The sequence below is a fragment of the Nicotiana tomentosiformis genome, chromosome 11 (assembly GCF_000390325.3).
Source record: "Nicotiana tomentosiformis chromosome 11, ASM39032v3, whole genome shotgun sequence".
Taxonomy (NCBI): domain Eukaryota; kingdom Viridiplantae; phylum Streptophyta; class Magnoliopsida; order Solanales; family Solanaceae; genus Nicotiana; species Nicotiana tomentosiformis.
Window position 1 is genome coordinate 6060722 of NC_090822.1, and position 14559 is coordinate 6075280.

A 14559-nucleotide genomic window follows, 5' to 3' on the forward strand; every position below is an offset into this window, starting at 1 on the left:
CTCCGTTGGGTGATTTTGGACTTAGGGGCATGTCCGGATTGTGGTTTGGAGGTCTGTAGCTCATTTAGGCTTGAAATGGCGAAAGTCGAATTTTTGGAGATTTTGACTGGTAGTGGACTTTTTGATATCAAGGTCGTACTACAATTCCGGAAGTTGGAGTAGGTCTGTAATGTTGAATATGACTTGTGTGCAAAATTTGGGATCAATCAGACGTGGTTTGATAGGTTTCAGCATCAGTTGTAGAAATTTAAAGTTTCAAGTTCATTAAGTTTGAATTGGAGGGTGATTCGTATTTTTAGCGTTGTTTGATGTGATTTGAGGGATCGACTAAGTTCGTATGGTGTTTCAGGACTTGTTATTATGTTTTGTTGAGGTCCCGGGAGCCTCGGGTGAGTTTCTGATGTTTAACGGATCGAAATTTGGACTTGTGTAGTTGCTAAAGCTTTCAAGCTTATGGTGGAATCGCACCTACGGTGCTGCGGCCGCAGGTGCGGACTCGCACGTGCAAAAGGGAGCTCGTAGATGCGGCCCTGGTCTGGGTAACCAGTGGTCGCAGGTGCGACAAAAGGGCGCAGAAGCGGAGCCACTCCTGCGGAGAAGGGATCGCAGAAGCGAAAGGCGAGACGAGTGAGGATTCCGCAGAAGCGGACAAGAATCCGCAGGCGCGCACTCGCTTCTGCCCGCAGAAGCGAAATCACTGGGCAGAAAAGGCCAAGTTCGAGGGTTTTATCCCATTTTCATTTTTGGGTCTTTGAGAGCTCGAATTGAGGCGATAATTCAAGGGTTTTTCAGAGAAAGCTATTGGGTAACGATTCCTAACTCATTTATGGTTATACTCCATTAATATATAGTTGAATTCATCATTTAATTAAGGAATTTGGTTGAGAAATTTGGGAAAAAGTTGGAAAGTTCTTCAAATAAATTTTGGAGTTTTGATTGGGATTTTGATATCGGAATTGGATCATTTTGGTACGAGTGAACTCGTGGTTGATTGGGTGTTCGTATTTTGTGATTTTTACCTGATTTCGAGACGTGGGCCTGGGTCAGACTTTTGGGGCGATTTTCTAAATTCTTGCTTTAGCTCTTATTTCATTAATTAGAATAGTTTCTTATAGTTGTATTTATGGTATGTAATTGATTTTGGCTAGATTTGGGCCATTCAAAGTCAGATATTTGTGGAAAGGCATCGTTACCGATTGATTGAGCTTGGTTCGAGGTAAGTATCTTGCCTAACTTCATGTGGGGGAACTATCCCCTAGGATTTGAGTCTTCTATGCTAATTGTAGTCCGTGTACGCAAGGTGACGAGTACGTGCTCGGACTTATTTATGGAAAGTTAGCCTTTTAGGGTTCTTAGGTCCTTGTACTCACTGATTATGCACTTGTCATGTTATGAGTACGTCTCTTAATTACTAGTTTCACCTCTACCTTCTTTAATTAGAATTAATTGCTTCATGATCCACCCTTGATGCTTATTGAGTCATCTGTGACATAACTGAAATTTTTATCTCTTCTATTTCCATGTTATCTTTCCCCTAACTACTTATCTTTATTTGAAGTTATAATTATCTCTTTTGTAATTGTTCATCCTTAACTGAGGCTATGATTATCTTTCTGCTGCTTATCCCAAATTGAATTTGTTGTATCTCTTTCTTGATTGCCAACCTTAAAAGAAGTTAGATATCCTATATTTTAGTTGACTTGTCCTTACTTGGAGTTATTCACCTTGTGTTAGCTCCCTCGTTGTCGAACTGTACATTGTGGATCGTTGTTACATAATATTTCCTTTCTTGTTGAGCTGTTCTTATTGTGACCATCATTTTCTATTGTGGCCAATCCTTGTGAATTAATTCCTCCGTTCCTTTGAGTTCTAGAATTTCTGAGCTGATTTATTTGTCGTACCATTGTATTAGTTTTATTGTTGCTGTTGTGCTTGTTGTTCTTGCATATTTACTTTGGGACTACAAGGCGGTACCTCGGGAGATCCCCCTGTCTTGCATATTTAATTTTGGGACTACGAGGTGGTACCTCGGGAGATCCCCTATTGAGCATTTGCTTTTGGGACTACGAGGTGGTACCTCGGGAGATCTCCTGTTGAGCATTTACTTTTTGGACTACGAGACGGTATCTCGGGAGTGCCCTTTGTTGACATCTCTTTATTATGGGGTTGCACGAGGTTTCTGTCGTGCTATTGTTACTATTGATATTTTCACATGCGGCGTGACAATGAGGGATATATATATGTGGGCTGCACATGTGGCGAGACAAGGTGGGAACATTATTATGCACGTGTGGCGAGACAAGGCGGGTATTCACTTTACAATTGCACACGTGGCGAGATAAGGTGGGTTGTGTCATGGATTGATTTGTGATGACTTGTGATAGCCTGGGGGCATTCTTGTTGTTGATATTTGTGTAGTGGTTCCCTTAACTATGTGAGTTCTATCTTGTGGAAAATTGTGGAAAAACATTCTACGTGCTGTCTATTTCTTTTCCTGTACTTACTAGCGGGCATAAACTATGTTAGGACACTTGCACAAGCATACATGTAGTTAAGCACTCTTATCGATTAAGAGGTTTTCTTGATATTGTTGAGTATAGATGCACACGCTTGTTTAGTTGCCTTCTATGTGAGAATGGCTCTATTTGGTATGTGAGTCGTCAGTGTGGTTATGAAGTGTAATGAGGGCACAAAATGCCAAGTGTTAGGGTTCAGATATTGGGACCCGTGAGTTGTGAATAGTATGAGGTTTGGTACCTCGTGGAATTATTGACTGAAACTTGATGTGAAAACGGTTGTTGTGGTTGAGTGATTACTTGTCCTTTATGTATCCGTGATTTCGGATTTATGTTGCATTTCCGTTCATCCTTCTGTGTCATTATTTTGGTATTCCGCTGATACTTGTTGTTTTCCTTTCTTATTGAAATTACTATATTGTTAGCCATATCGCGTAGTCCTTATGTAGATATCATACTCTATTATTCCTATACTTATACTTGTTCAGGTTATTTAGTCCAGTAGGTGTCTTGACTGTACCTCATCACTACTCCATTGAGGTTAGTCTTGATACTTGCTGGGTACCGCCATGGTGTACTTATACTGCACTTCTGCACATTTTTGTGCAGATCCAGGTATTTTCTTAGTCAGTTGATCATTAGTTAGCTTGCGGATTGTTGCTATGGAGAATCAAGGTAAACCTGCTGCTGCGTTCGCAGGCTTCGGGGTCACCTTCTGATTTGTATTCACACTGTTACTTTATTTCAAACAGTTATATTTAGAAAAAAAATATAGCAAACTCTGTAGAGCTTATGACTTGTACTACCGGTTTTGGGAATTGTAAATTTTATTGGGATTTCCATTTCAAATTGTTAGATGTTATTTAATTATTGTTGTTGTTCAGAAAATGTTAGGCTTACCTAGTCTTTAAGACTAGGTGCCATCACGATACCCAACGGAGGAGAAATTAGGTCGTGACAAGTTGGTATCAGAGCTCAAGGTTCATAGGTGGTACGAGTCATAAGCGAGTTTAGTAGAGTCTTGCGAATCGGTACGGAGACGTCTGTACTTATCTTCGAGAGACTACGGAACTATTAGGACAATTTCACTTCCTTCATTCCTATCGTGCGATTTCATTGATCTCGAAGTTTGAACTTTTTTCATTTCATTCTATCAATGATGGTGAGGACACGAGCTACAATTGCTGATGACGTTACCCTCGGAGCAGATGTCGCTAGGGGCAGAGGCAGAGGCCGGCGAGGATTACGTGTCGCAGCTAGGGTACCTACCAGAGTAGCAATTGAGGAGCCGCCAGTAGTTCCAGTTGGGGGTAGGTACCGGAGGTGCCTGCTGTTACCCCTTGACTTCAGGAGACCTTAGCACAGTTCCTGAGCATGCTTGGTATATTGGCTCAGGCGGGGTTGATTCCGGTTGCACCAGCTATTTCACAGACGGAGGAGGGGGGGGAGCTCAGAATCCCACCGCCCATGCTCCAGAGCAGCGAGTTCATGTTGGTCAAGTTCTAGGTGTCATGGCGACACAGCCAGTGGTCCCAGTTCAACCCGTGGTTAGGGCAGCAGCATCTTAGGAAGAACAACTTAGACTTGAGAGGTACAAGAAGTACCACCCTCCTACCTTTAGTGGATTGGCGACGGATGATGCCCAAGGTTTCCTAGAGGAGTGTCGCCTCATTCTTCGCACTATGGGTATTGTGGAGATGAGAGGGGTTGCTTTTGTTACGTTCCAGCTCATGGGAGCGGCTTATCAGTGGTGGAGGGCGTATGAGTTCGGTAGCCGGTCGAGTCAGCTTTACTTACATGGGTTCAATTTTCAGAGATATTCCTGAGAGAGTTTGTACCTCAGTCCCTTCGAGATGCATGGCGCGCGGAGTTTGAGCAGCTGCACCAGGGCACTATGTTAGTGTCAGAGTATGCCGTTAGATTCAGTGATTTGGCCAGACATGCACCTGCTTTGGTCGTTACAATTAGAGAGCATGTCCGTAGATTTATTGAGGGGCTCAGGCATATTATTTGGTTCAGCATGGCTCGAGAGTTAGAGCCGGATGTTTTGTTTCAGTAGGTGGCAGGATCGCTCGCCGAGTAGAGGGCATGTGAGATCAGGAGAGAGGAGATAGGCGAGGTCAGGAGAGAGATGACAGGTAGGATAGGAGGCCTTGTAGACCAGAGAGATCTACTGGTCCTTATTTTTGGAGGCAGGGTACGACATGGTAGAGATTTTGTGGGTCAACCAGTTCAGTTTGCACTTCGGGCTTCGCACAATGTTTCAGGTGCTCATGGGTCTCAGAGTACCTGTACCGCACAGTTCCCACAGCCACGTCAGCAGATAGGTTGCTTCGAGTGTGGAGATACTAGCCACAGGGTAAGAGATTGTCCTAGACTCCGGATAGGTGTGTCATAGCGGAGTATTCAGGCAAGTAGTAGGTGCTCAAGAGGGGAAGGCCCAACCCGTTGATGTGTTTCATATAGTAGGCTTGAGGGCGTTGCGCCAGATGATTCCATACAGGTATGCTTTTGATTTGTTACAGAAGGGCACCATTCGTATTTTGTTTCAGTTTTACTTATCGGGGTGAGTCCCCTATTTGTTGTCCCACCTATGGGTGAGTTCATGACCTAGTATTATGTTTAGGTGTTCGCCCCTGTTGGGATATTCTATGAGTGATAGCCGTGTCTATCGTTGTTTTAATTCATTATTGAAAGTTACGAGACTAGAAGTGAATTCATGTTGTCTATTATGGCAGGTTTGATGTGATTCCTGAGTAATTTGGTTACGATTTGTGATTTGATACTCTACCGGGGTGAGAGTTCAGTAAGTGTTGTGATTTTATTGGCAGAATTGAGTTAGTGGAAGATTTCAATTAGTATGATGTGTATTCGGCTTGTGATTCAGAGTTGAGGGTGAGACCCTCGCGATTCCATGCGATTTGATATGTTTGAGTCGGGCCGCGGGCCGCGATGGAAGTTATATCAGGATGAGATCCTTGTGACTTGTTCATATACCTTGATTCTTCCTTTTTAAATTGGTTCATAGTATGGTACTGATAGAGAGTTGTGCCTGTCGGGCTTGTTTGATATTTCTCTTATGTGTTTCTCTTTACATATTCAGTCATTTTCATTCTGTGCTTCTTGAGTTTTAGCTTGCGGGGTGTGTGCTCGGTGGTGTTAGTTGTGACTTGTTTATTTGGGTGTATAGTTAAGAGGTCTTCATGTTTCTTGCATCGTTGTCAGTGCTGTGGAGGTTTGAAACAGGGTTCTAACGGACATAAGGCTAATTGTCGGTGCTGGTTTTGATTACGGGCAACTATTATGATCAGAAATGTTATTATGGGCCTATGTGTGGCGTGTCAGGTTGAGTGGTCGTACCTTGCGGGTGTAGGCATGAGTTGTTGCAGCTGGTTGAGACTGATACCGGGTATGGATTTAGAATCGGGTCTTTTGGAGATGAATGAAAGATGAGAATTTCGACTCTAAGGCTTATCGGTGTTGGTAAAAAGGGTGAATTATAGTGGAGATGGTATCGTCAGGCTTATGTGGACTGGGGTGACATGGGGTCACCCGTGGGTGTATGTTGGATATGTGCTTCCAGTGATTTGAAGACTTTGAGTCGATTCTTGGCACGTTCGAGGACGAACGTTTGTTTAGGAGGGGAAGGATGTAACGATCCATCCGGTCGTTTTGAGAATTTAAGTCCCGTTCGGTAGAATAAGGCCCTGAGAAGCTTCATATTATGTGTATTGACTTGCTTGCGTGGTTGAATTTAGTTACCGGATGATTCGGAGTGATTTGGGACACTTAGTCCCTAAAACGAAAGCTTAAGCCTTAGGATTTTGACCGTAGTTGGAACTATGTGAAGACGACTCCAGAATGGAGTTTCATCGATTCCGTTAGCTCCGTTGGGTGATTTTGGACTTAGGGGCGTGTCTAGATTGTGTTTTGGAGGTCTGTAGCTCATTTAGGCTTGAAATGGCGAAAATCGAATTATTGGAGATTTTGACCGGTAGTGAATTTTTTGATATTGGGGTCGGAATCTGATTTCGGAAGTTAGCGTAGGTCCGTAATATTGAATATGACTTGTGTGCAAAATTTAGGGTCAATCGGGCGTGGTTTGATAGTTTTCGGTATCAGTTGTAGATATTTAAAGTTTCAAGTTCATTAAGTTTGAATCGGAGGGTGATTCGTGTTTTTAGCATTGTTTGATGTGATTTGAGGGATTGACTAAGTTCGTATGGTGTTTCAGGACTTGTTGTTATGTTTTGTTGAGGTCCCGGGAGCCTCGGTTGAGTTTCTGATGTTTAACAGATCGAAATTTGGACTTGTGTAGTTGCTAAAGCTTTCAAGCTTCTGGTGGAATCGCACCTGCGGTGGGATGGCCGCATGTGCGGACTCGCACGTGCGAAAGGGAGCTCGCAGATGTGGCCCTGGTCTGGGTAACCAGTAGTTGCAGGTGCGACAAAAGGGGCGCATAAACGGAGCCGCTCCTGCAGAGAAGGGATCGCAGAAGCGGAGCCGCTCCTACTCAGAAGGGATCGCAGAAGCGGAAGGCGAGCCGAGTGAGGATTCCACAGAAGCGGACAAGAATCCGCTGGTTCACACTCGCAGGTGCGGCCTTGTGCTTGCAGAAGCAGACCAGAGGGCTTAAGTCGTTTCCGCACCTGCGATGGAATTTCCGCAGGTGCGACTGGAAGCCCGCAGAAGCGAAAGCGCTGGGCAGAAAAGGCCAAGTTCGAGGGTTTTATCCCATTTTTATTTTTGGGTCTTTGAGAGCTCGGATTGAGGCGATGTTCAAGGGTTTTACAGAGAAATCTATTGGGTAACGATTCCTAACTCATTTATGGTTATACTCCATTAATCAATAGTTGAATTCATCATTTAATTAAGGAATTTGGTTGAGAAATTTGGGAAAAAGTTGGAAAGTTCTTCAAATACAATTTTGAGTTTTGATTCGGATTTTGATATCGGATTTGGATAATTTTGGTACGAGTGAATGCGTGGTTGATTGGGTGTTCGTATTTTGTGACTTTTATCCGATTCCGAGATGTGTGCCCGGGTCAGATATTTTGGGGTGATTTTCTAAATTCTTGCTTCAGCTCTGATTTCATTAATTAGATTAGTTTCTTATAGTTGTATTTATAGTATGTAATTGATTTTAGCTAGATTTGGGCCATTCAGAGTCGGATATTCGTGGAAAGGCATCGTTACCGATTGATTGAGCTTGGTTCGAGGTAAGTATCTTGCCTAACTTCATGTGGGGGAACTACCCCTTAGGATTTGAGTCTTCTATGCTAATTGTAGTCCGTGTACGCAAGGTGACGAGTACGTGCTCGGACTTATTTATGGAAAGTTAGCCTTTTAGGGTTCTTAGGTACTTGTACTCACTGATTATGCAGTCGTCATGTTATGAGTACGTCTCTTAATTACTAGTTTCACCTCTACCTTCTTTAATTAGAATTAATTGCTTCATGATTCACCCTTGATGCTTATTGAGTCATCTGTGTCTTAACTGAAATTGTTATCTCTTCTATTGCCATGTTATCTTTCCCCTAACTACTTATCTTTATTTGAAGTTATAATTATCTCTTTTGTAATTGTTCATCCTTAACTGAGGCTATGATTATCTTTCTGCTGCTTATCCCTAATTGAATTTGTCGTATCTCTTTCTTGATTGCCAACCTTAAAAGAAGTTAGATATCCTATATTTTAGTTGACTTATCCTTACTTGGAGTTATTCACCTTGTGTTAGCTCCCTCGTTGTCGAACTGTACATTGTGGACCGTTGTTACATAATATTTCCTTTCTTGTTGAGCTGTTCTTATTATGACCATCATTTTCTATTGTGGCCACTCCTTGTGAATTAATTCCTCCGATCCTTTGAGTTCTAGAATTTCTGAGTTGATTTATTTGTCGTGCCCTTGTATTAGTGTTATTGTTGTTATTGTACTTGTTGTTCTTGCATATTTACTTTGGGACTACGAGGCGGTACCTCGGGAGATCCCCCTGTCTTGCATATTTACTTTTGAGACTACGGGGCGGTACCGCGGGAGCTCCCCTGTTGAGAATTTACTTTTGGGACTACGAGGCAGTACCTCGGGAGATCCCATATTGAACATTTACTTTTGGGACTACGAGACAGTATCTTGGGAGTGCCCTTTGTTGACATCTCTTTGTTATGGGGTTGCACGAGGTTTCTGCCGTGCTATTGTTACTATTGATATTTTCACATGCGGCGTGACAAGGAGGGATATATATATATATATATATGTGAGTTGCACATGTGGCGAGACAAGGTGGGAATATTATTATGCACGTGTGGCGAGACAAGGCGAGAATTCACTTTACTATTGCACACGCAGCGAAACAAGGTGGGCTGTGTCAGGGATTGATTTGTGATGACTTGTGATAGCCTGGGGGCATTCTTGTTGTTGATATTTTTGTAGTGGTGCCCTTACCTGTGTGAGTTCTATCTTGTAAAACATTGTGGGAAAACATTCTACGTGTTATCTATTTCTTTTCCTGTACTTACTAGCGGGCATAAACTATGTTAGGGCACTTGCACAAGCATACATGTAGTTAAGCACTCTTATCAATTAAGAGGTTTTCTTGATATTGTTGAGTATAGATGCACACCCTTGTTTAGTTTCCTTCTATGTGAGAATGGCTCTATTTGGCACATGAGTCGTCAGTGCAGTTATGAAGTGTAATGAGGGCACATGATGTCAAGTGTTAGGGTTCAGGTATTGGGACCCGTGAGTTGTGAATAGTATGAGTTTCGGTACCTCGTGGAGTTATTGACTGAAATTTGATGTAAAAACGGTTGTTGTGGTTGAGTGATTACTTGTCCTTTCGGTATCTGTGATTTCGGATTTATGTTGCATTTCTGTTCAGCCTTCTGTGTCATTATTTTGGTATTCCGCTGATACTTGTTGTTTTCCTTTCTTATTGCAATTACTGTATTGTTAGCCATATCGCGTAGTCCTTATGTAGATACCATACTCTGTCGTTCCATACTTATACTTGTAAATTTTATAGGGATTTTCATTTTAAATTGTTAGATGTTATTTAATTATTATTATTGTTCAGAAAATATTAGGCTTACCTAGTCCCTAAGACTAGGTGCCATCATGATACCCAACAATGGGGAAATTGGGTCGTGACATGGAGATTCTTCCTTATATCAGTTGTGAGTTTTAAGATTTTAAATTATTAATTTGTTATTTATGCATGTCTCATAGGCTTACCTAGTCTTAGAGACTAGGTTCCGTCACAATATCCCACTGAGAAAAATTTGGGGTTGTTACACATGCACACCGTAATTAAAAGAAAATCGAATTGCCAAAAAGCACATGTAAGGTTTTTTTCCGTTTAATTATAACCTACTAGCCCGAATAATTCAGACTCGTAATACACTCCCTATCAAACTCTATAGAGCTTATGACTTGTACTACCGGTTTTGGGAATTGTAAATTTTATAGGGATTTTCATTTCAAATTATTAGATGTTATTTAATTATTGTTGTTGTTCAGATAATGTTAGGCTTACCTAGTCCCTAAGACTAGGTGCCATCACGATACCCAACGGAGGGGAAATTGGGCCGTGACATGGAGATTCTTCCTTATATCAGTTGTGAGTTTTAAGATTTTAAATTATTAATTTGTTATTTCTACATGTCTGATAGGCTTACCTAGTCTTAGAGATTAAGTGTCATCACGATATCCCCGGAGGGAAATTTGGGGTCGTTACACATGCACACCGTAATTAAAAGAAAATCGAATTGCCAAAAAGCACATGCAAGGTTTTTTTCTGTTTAATTATAACCTACTAGCCCGACTAATTTAGACTCGTTATACACTCCCTATCAAGACCTCTGTTTAAGGGATCTAATCTAACCTATCACATCGGCTAATTAGCCAAAGAGCAAGTGTTGTGGAATTAAAATAATAAATATTCTCATATTAACAACTTTACAAGAGCAAGTGTTGTGAAATTAAATAATAAACATTCTCATATTAAAACCCTAGGAAGAAATTAAAAATAGCGTCCAACTTGCAATCTCAATTCATAAATTGTATTGTAAAAAGCAAGGCTAACAAGATCAAGAGTAATGTATTTTGTTATAGCATCTCTTTGGAAATCGTGGTGTAATCTCTTGTGTAAAGATCTTCAATGAATTTCCAATTTTTTCGAATTGAAATTTCCATTTATATCTATTGTGAAAACTCCATATCAACTTGTAGAACTCATCTCCTTAGTAACCTCGTCGCCCTTTATCTTGATGGATATATTATCAAGCATCACTTATATCGACGTACGCTCTCCTTTCTATTGATAATAACGGCCTAATGGATTCGTTAAAAGAATATCTCCCTTGTAGGAGACCGAAACCATCACGCTTTTGTACTCAACTTCACGAGGTGCACGATTCTCGACTACGAAATTGATAGTCAAGTTATGAGCAGAAATTAGGGATGATGAGGAAATATCAATGTTAGAAGCTGTGATTCCTTCAATTGAAATTTGGGGATGGTAATCAAAAGCTTCATCCGTTTTGGTCATCTAATTAAAGAAACATATCACTGAACCGAACATGAGAAGGATATAAAGAAATTCTCGAAATATCACACCTAGGGGCTTTTTGTTGTTTTGTTCTTCATTTAAAACCATAACTTTGCTATTATTGTCACAAGGTTGTGGTACAATCCTCTTTGAAGGAAATGATCACGAATTCAAGATGGTATATATATTTCTATGGTTTAAGGAGAGGTAAAATTTTAGGGTTTAAGAGGGTATATATATATATATATATATATATATATATATATATATATATATATATATATATATATATTGTTAAAATTTATCATACTCGTATTTACATCAAATCAGTGAATGTCGGAGTTTTTCTTCATTTTTCCCTTATCAATCTTTCTTTAATGTGTATATCTTCTTGGAATTATTTATGACTTTTTACAAAGTATTGAGTCCATATCTGTAGTGATTTCTCCTACTTAATCTAATATCCTTATTTGTGCCCTACTTCCAAATCTTCTACTTTTAAATGAATATGTTCAAAAATAAATTTATCACAAGTAAATATTCTTTGATTGAAATTTAAATTGATTTGGTGTCATTAAAATTAATATATCAAACTTTGAGGCTAACACCTACGCAGTACGCACTATATATAGTGCAGCAGGATCGTGAGGTTTTTAATTAGTAGTTAAGACAAAAATCCAAGGGTTATATTATTCTTTATTCTCAACTACCTTAACTCTAGTAAAGTTTGTATCGAAGAACAATAAGGTAATAGGAGGTTGGATGCAGGTAATAGGAGGTTGGATGCAGGTTAGTTATATTGTATTGTACTGTTATTGTTACATAACGACGGAAAGTGTGACTTTATGTAATGATCGATTTGGTGTGATCGTGTTGTTACCTTATTTTTTTCCTCTCATCTTTTCCATTCTTATTATTAAATAATCCTATTTATTCTTCGCCCTACCTTTGTATAATAATTCTGCTTCGTACCCTACTCTTTATTTGTCTCATTGCAAGTTTATTTTATATACGATACAACCTATCCAAATGTTGTATTATTATTAAAGATAATGAGAATGAGTTATTCAAACAAAAAGGAAAATGCCCAATTTAGTTGACTAATAATGGCAAAGACTTGCGAAACTAAGAAGGGTCTGAGGCCCCCTGTGAATCCGTAAATTCGAGGAGCATGCCGCAACAAAAAGATGGTCCAAATTGTCAATATCTAGACCAAAGTCTCCTGAAGGCCTGAAATCTCAATGGGCACAACTGGTGCCTGAGCTGGTCCTGTCGGCTCAGCCATATTTGGAATCTACTCCTGAGCTGGAGCAATTGGTGGTGCTACAGGTGCTGCTCCAACTGCTGTACGAGCTACACCTCGACCTCTACCTCAGCCACGGCCTCTACCACGGCCCCGACCTCTCGCGACCCTAGCTGGTGGCACTGGTGGCTAACCGTCCGATTCGGTAGTACGTGTCCTCACCATTTCTGAGAGAATAGAATAACAGGAATTTAGTTTCTGGAATCAACAATTCGTATGACAGAATACAAGAAAGTAAAATTTTCCTAAGGGTTAGGCAGCCTCTCGAAGATAAGTACAAATATCTCTGTATCGATCTACAAGACTCTACTAAACCTGCTCATGACTCGTGAGACCTATGTAACCTAGGCTCTGATACCAACTTGTCATGACCCAAAATCCTAACCTGTCATGATGGCGCCTATCTCGATACTAGGCAAGCCGACAACCTCAATAAACCATAATTTCTTTTAAGTTTAAAAATATAATATTTAAACACAATCCACGAGTCTCGCAAATACCGATACACACACTCCCAAAATCTGGTGTCACTGAGTACATGAGCATCTATATATTACACGTCTGAAAAACGTGGTCTATAATAATCTGAGACCAAATACAATAAACAAAAGGATAGGGAAGGAGAGACAAGGTCTGCGAAACATGGCAGCTACCTCTGAATCTCCGAAAAATTGGTTGTGTGAAAGAATCAACACCCACTATAGTATGAATACAACCAACTCAGTAAGTAACAATAATAAATAAAGAACTGAAAGTAGTGACGAGCTTCTCAGCTAAGTCCAAATATTGAACTTTCCAATATAAAAGAGTAGGCATGCTCTCAAGTTCAACATTTAAGATTTCATTGAAATTTCATATCAAGTTTAACCGAAACGAAAAATAATGTTTTTTCCGAAATTTCAAAAAAATAGTGATATATGACAAGTGAAATGCAGCAAATAATGAAATCAATGCATCCTCTTAGAGTAACAGTCACTCAGTCCTCCCATTCACTCAAACCTCACAGTCACTCTTTTCTCACAGTCACTCTTTCCTCACAGTCGCTCATTCCTCACAGTCACTAATCACTCGACACTCACACTCGCACTCGACACTCGCACTCAGTAGGTACCTGCGCTCACTGGGGGTGTGTACAAACTCCGGAGGGGCTCCTTCAGCCCAAGCGCTATATCAAGCCAATCATGGCATAAATCAATAAAAACATGCTGCGGCGTGCATCCCGATCCATAAATATCATCACAATTAGGCCCTCGGCCTTACTCAGTCATCAACCACAGAAATGACCCCAGTGGGTACCAATAATAACAACATATGTCTAAGCATGATTTTTAATTTTCTCTTACACATAGAGAATGTACGGATATCAACAGATAATTCAACTACACAGTCCCATGAAATTTGACCAAGTCATAATTCCTACAATGCACGCCCACACGCCCGTCACCTAGTATGTGCGTCACCTCAAAACCAATCGCATAACACATAATCCGGGATTTCATACCCTCAGGACAAAATTTAAAACTGTTACTTACCTCAAGCCGTGTAATTCTTTATTCTGCAATGTCTTTTCCTTGTGAATTGGCCTCTAAACGTCTCGAATCTAGCCACAAATAATTCGATTCAGTCAATAAAATTTATTGGAATTAATTCCATAAGAAAATACTAATTTTTTAATAAAATCCAAAATTTAGCTCAAATATTGCCTGTGGGGCCCACGTCTCGGAACCCGACAAAAGTTACAAAATTCGAAAGCCCATTCAACCACGAGGTTTACCATACCAATTTTATCAAAATCCAACCTCAACTCCACCCTCAAATCTTTAAATTAAACCAAGAGGGTTTTTCTAAATTTTCCAACTTAATTCACCCATTAAATGCTAAAAACAATCGTGGATTCGGGTAATTTAACCAATATTGAGTTAAGAACACTTACTCCTTTGTTTTCTCTGAAAATATCCCTAAACTCGCCTTTATCCGAGCTCCTAATTGGTAAAAATGGAAAATGGAACGAAGACCCATTTTCAGAACTTAAACTCTCGGCCCAGTCATTTGCTCTACGCGATCGCGGGCAACCACACGCGATCGCGAAGCATAAATTTCCACTGCTCAGATTTAACCCTACACGATTGCATACTTTTCCACGCGATCGCGAAGCTCACTCTCGCAGGCCTACGCGATCGCGAACTCATCCAC